The sequence below is a fragment of the Vulpes lagopus genome, chromosome 24 (assembly GCF_018345385.1).
Source record: "Vulpes lagopus strain Blue_001 chromosome 24, ASM1834538v1, whole genome shotgun sequence".
NCBI lineage: Eukaryota > Metazoa > Chordata > Mammalia > Carnivora > Canidae > Vulpes > Vulpes lagopus.
This window is the reverse complement of record NC_054847.1, coordinates 31,205,670-31,213,719: the sequence shown is the minus strand read 5'-3', so window position 1 is coordinate 31,213,719 and position 8,050 is coordinate 31,205,670. Positions and strand designations below refer to the sequence as shown.

Below are 8,050 nucleotides of genomic sequence, written 5' to 3'. Positions count from 1 at the left end.
GCTGAGCCACCCGGGCTGCCCAAAATATTCCATTCTTGTTTAAAATGCAATGTCTTGTCTTCTTGAGAACTTTACTTGCAGTTTCTTTCTTTCATTCTTCTTTTTTAGGAACTGTTTATTTTCTGTTAACTTTATTTTCATTTTGTTTGCCTTTGTGGAAGAGTAGCTTAAGACCACTCAGTGGGGGCAGCCCAGATGGTTCAGTGGTTTAGCACCGTCTTCGGCCCAGGGTGTGATCCTGGAGACCCAGGATCAAGTCCCACGTGGGGCTCCCTGCATGGGGCCTGCTTCTCCCTCTGCCTGTGTCTCTGCCTCTCTCTCTGTGTCTCTCATGAATAAATAAGATCTTTTAAAAAAAAAAATTTAAAAAAGACCACCCAGGGGTTGTTCCTACCCATTCAGTGGCCTGAGCAGTGGGAGGTGTGGACCAGTCTTCAGCGGCAGGCTAAGCACTGCAGTCTTCTGTGGGGAACTGCTGAATGAGCACAGAGGGCATCAACCTGCATTCAGACGAGTCTGCAACTTCATGAGCAGTAGTGAACTCAGGCGCTGGAGCAGTCTATTCAGCCTGAAACTCCTCTGTGGTCACAGCCTTTTCACAGCAGAGGCCTGCTTTTCCTTTCCAATCTCTTCAGGATCTCTACGGTAGAGATCAGATCAGATCTTCCATGGTTGTTCACAGGAAATGTTGCCTCACATGTGCAGAGCTTCCTGGGCCGGCATCCACTACATCAGACCCACCGAGTGAGCTCCCTTGTTGCAGGAGATAGCAATGTCCACGGAGTGCAGAGGAGAGTCTGTGTGACACAGTGGTGGGAGGCAGGTTAACATAAGACACCTCTATGAGAGGCTGGTGATTGGCCTTGGGATCAATAACCACCTGAAGTCTCAGCTCCTGGAAGGTGTTTGGATCTGGTTAGTGAAGGTTCCAGGAGTGCAGTGGCCAACAATAGGAGTGGCTCCCGTAGCAGCAGCAAATTTCAACATAGCTCACTGACCAGGATTCCTAGATGGTAGGACAGTGGCATGAGCTGGGTTTTCGGTGCCACAATGACATGAGCTGCAAGCAGGAGCTTCTCCTAGATTCTCTTCAGATTTATGATGTAGACGTCATCACTCTTCCTTCTGTAGATGTACTGTTCTATTTGGAAGTCCAGGATGGTGCCACCTAAGTGGGTTCCTGCTGCAAGCAATTTGAGGACATCCTCCTCCTTCATTTTCAGGACGTCAAGGGCTCTGGACATCGTGAAAGTTTCCCTTTAAGTAATGACGGGAATGCAAATCAAGGCTGTATGAACCCTTACCCAGGTAGCGTGTAAAGGCTCTTTGTTTTTTAAGTTTTATTCTCTTTCCTTTCTCAACTTTGTTTCCACCGAGTCTCCTTTTTCTACTTGCTCATTTTGGTCTTTGCTTTCTGCATTAGGAAATTCCAACTTTTGGTTTTCCATTTTCCATGGTCAGCAATTTATATTTAAACATGAGGTCCTAAACCCCTGCTTGCAGGAGGAAAAAAATCTTTGGACTGATAGCTCTTACCATGAGCAATAAGACAGGGACCATGTGGGTTGCCTGGGTGGCTCAGTGGCTGAGCATCTGCCTTTGGCTCAGGGCATGACCCCGAAGTCCCGGGATCAAGTCTCACATCAGGCTCCGTGCAGGGGGCATGCTTCTCCCTCTGCCTATATCTCTGCCTCTCTGTGTGTGTCTCTCATGATTAATAAATAAAGTCTTAAAAAAAAAAAGAAGAGGACCATGCTATTTCACTTCAGATGTCCTAATGATAGTTTTATACTTTTTATTTTGATCCAGTCTTTTGAGCACAGGATGGGAACTCTCCAGGCTACTCCTCAATGGTGCTGCCATCAGCATTCTGAGAGCCAAAAAGGAAAAGAAGGCTGGAAGACTCCCAGTGTAGAACATTGATTTTCACTCAAGCTTCATGCTTCCAATCCAGGGCTACACCCTATGCTTAGCTTTGCTTGCTGTTCCTAAGTTAAGTCTCTTTATATCAACTTTGCCAGAAATGGAAACTTCATTTCCTCTGCTGGGAAATTCTTCTGATTTGGGATTTTGCCTGGCTATGATGCCTTGGGGAGGTGATCTGGGAGTCTAGTTACTCCTTAGATAAAATGTTCTTTCACCAATCTTTGTCTCCTGTGCCCAATTAAGAAGTATCTGGTATCCCAAACTCTTACAACTATTGGGGTTATGCAGGTAAATGGTTTATCTTATTTTTTTATCCTACCCAATATACTCTTCTTTCTCAAGTCTGATTAACCAAATATCACTTCATCCACTGAATAATGAGCATATGCAAATTTGGGACATACTTATACTAAAAAATTAGTTGTTTATCTAAAATTCAAATTTCATCCACTATTTTTTTCTAACAACCCAAGTATGGTAGAAAATAGAGTAATGAAGTGTTAGGAATGCTGTTTTTACCTTACAATATCGTGAACCAAGAGAGTGTTTGGATTTGATACAAAAAGAAATAGATACTTTTAATATAATACTGAGATTAGCAAAAAACGTACCTAATAAAGTTACTAACCCAGAACTTTTTAGAAAGGAAGGAAATAAAATAAGGGAAGTAGTGTGAATAAAATCTTTGGCTATCATAGCAGAAAATCACTAACTTTCTGCTAGTGTTTAAATTGAGAAATATGTGAGGACGGCTGGATGGCTCAGTGGTTTAGTGCCACCTTCAGCCCAGGGTGTGACCCTGGAATCCCAGGATCGAGTCCCATGTCAGGCTCCCTGCATGGAGCCTGCTTCTCCTTCTGCCTGTGTCTCTGCCTCTCTAGCTCTCTGCATCTCTCATGAATAAATAAATAAAATCTTTAAAAAAGTGAGAAATAAGAAAAGCAATACAACATTAAGGCATTCACCTAGAAGATCTAAAAGCAGGAGTGATTAAATATGGTTGTCATTGGGCATCAGGAAACTGCTGACATAACATACAGAGGAAAGGATTATGGATTTTTCTTATTAGCCATATAGTACCTTTTGCTTTTGAATACATGTTTAACTTAATTTTTTTCATTTTGTTTTAAGGAATACTTTAAGTAAATATAATTCTAGTGTGGTGTTTATTATTATAAAGAAACAAAAATATTGTGCCCATAAGTGTCTATAGCCCTGACTTAAGAACATTTCCATGAACATCTTAAATTTTAAAAAGTCAGAGTCAGAATAGCTTAAATTTCAAAGATAGAAGTCTATTGGAAAAATTAAATTTTCTCTTTTTCTAGTAAGGAGAGACTTTTTTTCCTAGGGAAAATAGCAAATATGAAAGCAAAACTCCCAGCAGGTGATAATAATCTTGCTTTCATGAAAGAGCAGTCAAGAAAAACACATTCATTTGTCTGCTTTCAAAGCTTGCTGCAGTTACTGTCAAATATCTGAGCAATGTTCTCATTTTTAATAATGATTAAATAAGTAATTGTTTCATTAGTCTTAATCTTGGGGTTTACTATAATCTAGGTTTCATGAATAGGCATACTAATTTGTCTGATTAATTTCCTTCTAGCAGTAATTTTAGTTAATAAGAGTGATAAAAGCAATATAAAGAAAATGTAACATTCCTATAATTACTGACTAAAGTTATGAATATAAAAATATGCAATTTCCAAAATGAATAAGAGTGAAAAATAATAGAAGGGCATAGAAATAATAAATTTGCATAGTAATATCAAAAAACTTAATATATCATGGTAGTCAATGAATCCCCTTCAAGTCAAACTGGTTGACCTCATGCAAAAACAAAAGAAGGGAAGAGAAGAGAAAAGGAAAAGAAAAGGAAAAGAAAGAAAAGAAAAGAAAAGAAAAACTTGTAGCCTTTATGTTCAGTACTATAGGGTCTCTGATGGAATTTTGCTGATGATAAGATACAATTACTCCATACTCTTTACACACCATGATCTTAGAAATAATTGATCTTATAAATGAGAGATAAAAGTACTGTTTTATAACCCAAATCTTTTTTTTTTTTTTTTTTTATGATAGGAACACAGTGAGAGAGAGGCAGAGACACAGGCAGAGGGAGAAGCAGGCTCCATGCAGAGAGCCTGACGCGGGACTCGATCCCAGGACCCTGGGATCACTCCCTGAGCCAAAGGCAGACGCTCAACCACTGGGCCAGCCAGGTGCCCTATAATCCAAATCTATGGTGAAAGTCAGGTCTACAAAATATTGAAACCAATTTCCACAAAGAAGACCTAAAATCCAATCTAGTTACATGTTGAAAACTTACTCTTCTCAGTTGTATTTACAAAAGTACGCCTCAATTAAAAAAGGTAATGATAACAATACTGTAGCTTTAACAAAAGTCAGGATTTGCATGAATTACCTATGTTTAAAGGTTTTTCTTACTTATGATTCATAATATACTGCACCTTATTTTACAACAGAAAGAGAAATTATGGTCCAATTTACTAAAATAATTATAATCATAATCACATCTGCTCTTAAAGACTGTCAAATATCTCCAGAGTGCACTGCATATATTTCCTTTACTAGATTCCCTCTTTTATGAGTTAATTAAACAATTTCACAGCATTATTGTACAAGTATTCTGCATGGCATATTGTTTGTGCAGAACATTCCCTTTAATAGCTCTATTCTTCAAACAGATGTTCATTTAAATTTTTTCTGAGATTTTATTTGAGGAACAATTAGTGCATTTATCCTACTACGTTGTCACCTTTCTGTGGATTTTGAAGCTCTATCCTTATCTTACATGGTCAACAATTCTAAAGGGAAGAAAAAAACACTCTTCAGCAAAGAGGTCAGTACACAAAGATATCAGAGCAAATTACCCTCAAATGATAGCTACTCAGTTACCTTGGAACGAGAGTACAAAATCAACATGAATTTTTTCCTCAAAGGCATGGAAAAATAAAAATATATGATGGCATATTTGCCCATTCTACTACTTTTGTTTTTATGAATTTTTACTTATATATCCAAGCAGAGTGGATTCAAAAAACCAGGGTTAGAGTGACAGATTGAAGGGAAAGAAATGGATGCAAGACCCCTTAAAGGATATTTATCAAAAGAAAACTGAATCAGTCATTTCCTAAGACATATTATCCTGAGAAGTGACACTGTATATTGTTATGAACTGGCTTATCTCACCTAAACATTTTAAAGGAAGGAGATGCCATCTACCATGTGTTTTGAAGAGGAAGTTTCCCTCCTCGCTTGACTCAAATCAAGTTTTACAGGACTTGAGTCTCCGGTCAGGTCTGCTTTGTTGCAAACTCTCTAAATGGATTTATCTCCACTTATCCTCTCTGTCTTAGAGAACTATTGCAGAGTTAGCCGTGTTCGCCGGTAGAGATGTTGCATCTCAGGCGAAGAAGGGCCATTTTGTTTTCTTTTTGTGAATAATTTCACTGCAAGGAAGTCAGAATCACATTCTTCTACTCGCCTTTAAATAAATAGTGGCACAGAAATGCATTCATCCTCACTTTTGAACTACGGATTAATGAATTATGAACATCTATTTACCACCTTGGAACTATAATGTGCATTCACTTAGATGGAAATACAGTGTCAACAAAAATGAGGAACATTATGTTTTCAGAGCTATTCTTCTATTTCTTTTTCTTTCTTTCATTTTCTTTTAGCTGGAATTTGGTTCTATCCGACTAAGAAAGTCTGAAGAGTTGAGGCATTACTAGAAATTTAAAATATGCTCACAAAATGAGCTCTTCATTTCTAGTTTCAAAATGTGCAAAGTATTAGTTATTGGAAAGTTTCAGAACAATTGCATGACATCCCAGCTTCCTCAACAAATGCAGCAGAGTTTAAGGTAATAAAGTTTGAATTGTTTCTTCATCCAGACCTTCTAGGGTCTCTAATCAGGAGCCGTCTCAAGGAACATTATTTTACCATAAGCTTATGAGATGCCATTTTGGGAAAGAAGAGTTTAGGAATGATTAAGAATATTGGGACGGCCTTTTCTCTCTGCCATGTGAATTGTGTGCACCTGGCAGAGAACAATGAGAAATGGAATCTATATGACAGGTTGCCAGAAGCAGAGCAATGACTGCAGTCATTGTAAAGGGAGACCATGTAGGCACTGTTCAGAAGGGCAGTAATTTGAAAACCACCTAAAATGTTCAGACGAAGGTAAGTTTTAAATGGATTTTAATATACGTATGAAATAAAATGCTCTTTAGACATTAAAAAAATGATGACCTTTTTTAATTTTCTAGCACTAATGAACGATTACAGTGTAAACCCTTAAGAGAAAAAAATAAGAAAAAAAAAGCAATATACAAATTACAGACTCATCTATTTATATATTTGTAGGAGTACCTGATGTCCAGACCAAGCAACTTAGTTCTTATTGCATTTACTTAGTTTTTCCCCTTACATCATGCTAAATATGATTTGGTCGACACTACAGCTGTCACAATGGGAATTTGCTGCAACATACCATGGACACAAATGCTAAACTCTGCAGGCCAAGTAGTAGGCTACATTATTACATTGTGTGCAGGCATGTGTGTATGTGCATCATCTGAACTTCCTTTTGTAGTAGTATAAGCATTCATCTAGGTGCATGAATCATAATTGAGCATGCTAATGAATCTTCACTACTGAACACATCTAAGTAACAAGTTACCCATATCAGGAAAAAACGGTTTCCAACCTCATTCCTGTCTCCTCCCAGTCACTACTACCTCCATCCAAGCTTAACCCATATCTGACTAACAATACTTTAGCTTCTTTTGTTCAATACTATCTTTGTGATAGTCACTAATGTTTTCTGCATTTAGTTAGAGTTCATCTATTCTCAGAGTTGTATAGTATTTCATTTTATAAACATATCACAATTAAAATAATTATTCTGTTAAAGGACATTCGGATTGTTTCCAGAATATCATTTTTAAAAATAATGAAGCTATAAACATAATTGCGACATTGACTGATCTCATTGTTAACTCACTCCATTAAAAGTGAGGTTTTTATACATATAAATCATGGGGATTTATATATGGTTATGTAACATTTGCTAATTTTTAAAGATTATTCACATCTATGTTTGGTTACTAATTTTTCCTTTTCTGTACTGTCCTGGTCAAATTGTAGTATCAAGGTTATGCTGACTTGATAAAATTAAGAAGTACTCCTGTTCTTCTATATTCTGGTTTTTTACAAGTTCACTCATTATAAATATTAAGAAGCATTCATGAGGAAGCCACTTAGACTTGGAGTTTTCTTGTGGGAAGTTTTTGTAATAATATTTTCAATTTCCTCAAAAATAGGTGATTAAATGGTATCCTTTTTGGTAAATTATTTTTTGTAAAAGTTTTTTAAAAGATTCATTTATTTATCTGAGGGGAGGGGAGAGAGAGAGAGAGAGAGACAGAGAGAGAATGAGGGGCAAAGGAAGAAGAAGAGAGAATCCAAGCAGACTCGATACTCTGCATAGAGCTGGAGGCTGAGCTCAATCTCACAACTCTGAAATCATGACCTGGGCTGAAACCAGGAATCAGAAGCTCAACTGACTGCACCACCCAGGTGTCCTGGAATAACCACTTTTTAATCTATCACATTGGTAATGTTTCATTTTCTCTCTTTTCTCTTGGTCAATTTTGTTAAAGATTTAGGAATTTTCTTACTAATTTGATTAGTAAAATCACATTTGATTTTCTCTATTTTATATTTGTTTCATGTTTCACTGATTTCTGATCTTATTTTCAGGATTTCCTTCTTTTTACTTTCTTTAGCTTTGATTTGCTTTCTTCCTGTGCTCTTGGGATGGAAGCTTATATAATTCATTTTTAGAATTACTTCAAATACAAATATAAATACTGCTTTTGTTTTTATAGAGTTTGTGTTCATGCTGGATTTTAGCTAGTAAATTTTAACTACAAAAAGTAACAATCATATTAATATTAGGTGCCATAATGGCTGACATTTCACTGAGCTATACAACGAACATTTATTGATGTCTGCCACATGCCAGGAGCTGGGGACAGTGTTGAAATGAGACATAAACATCTTCTACATGGAGCTTATATTAACAGAGGAC

At 37.0% G+C, this 8,050-nt stretch overlaps 1 pseudogene; it reads right to left on the bottom strand.

Annotated features, from left to right (window-relative positions):
- Positions 1–349: 349 nt before the first annotated feature.
- LOC121481873 lies at positions 350–1,244 on the bottom strand (annotated as a pseudogene).
- Between the last annotated feature and the right edge of the window lie 6,806 nt (positions 1,245–8,050).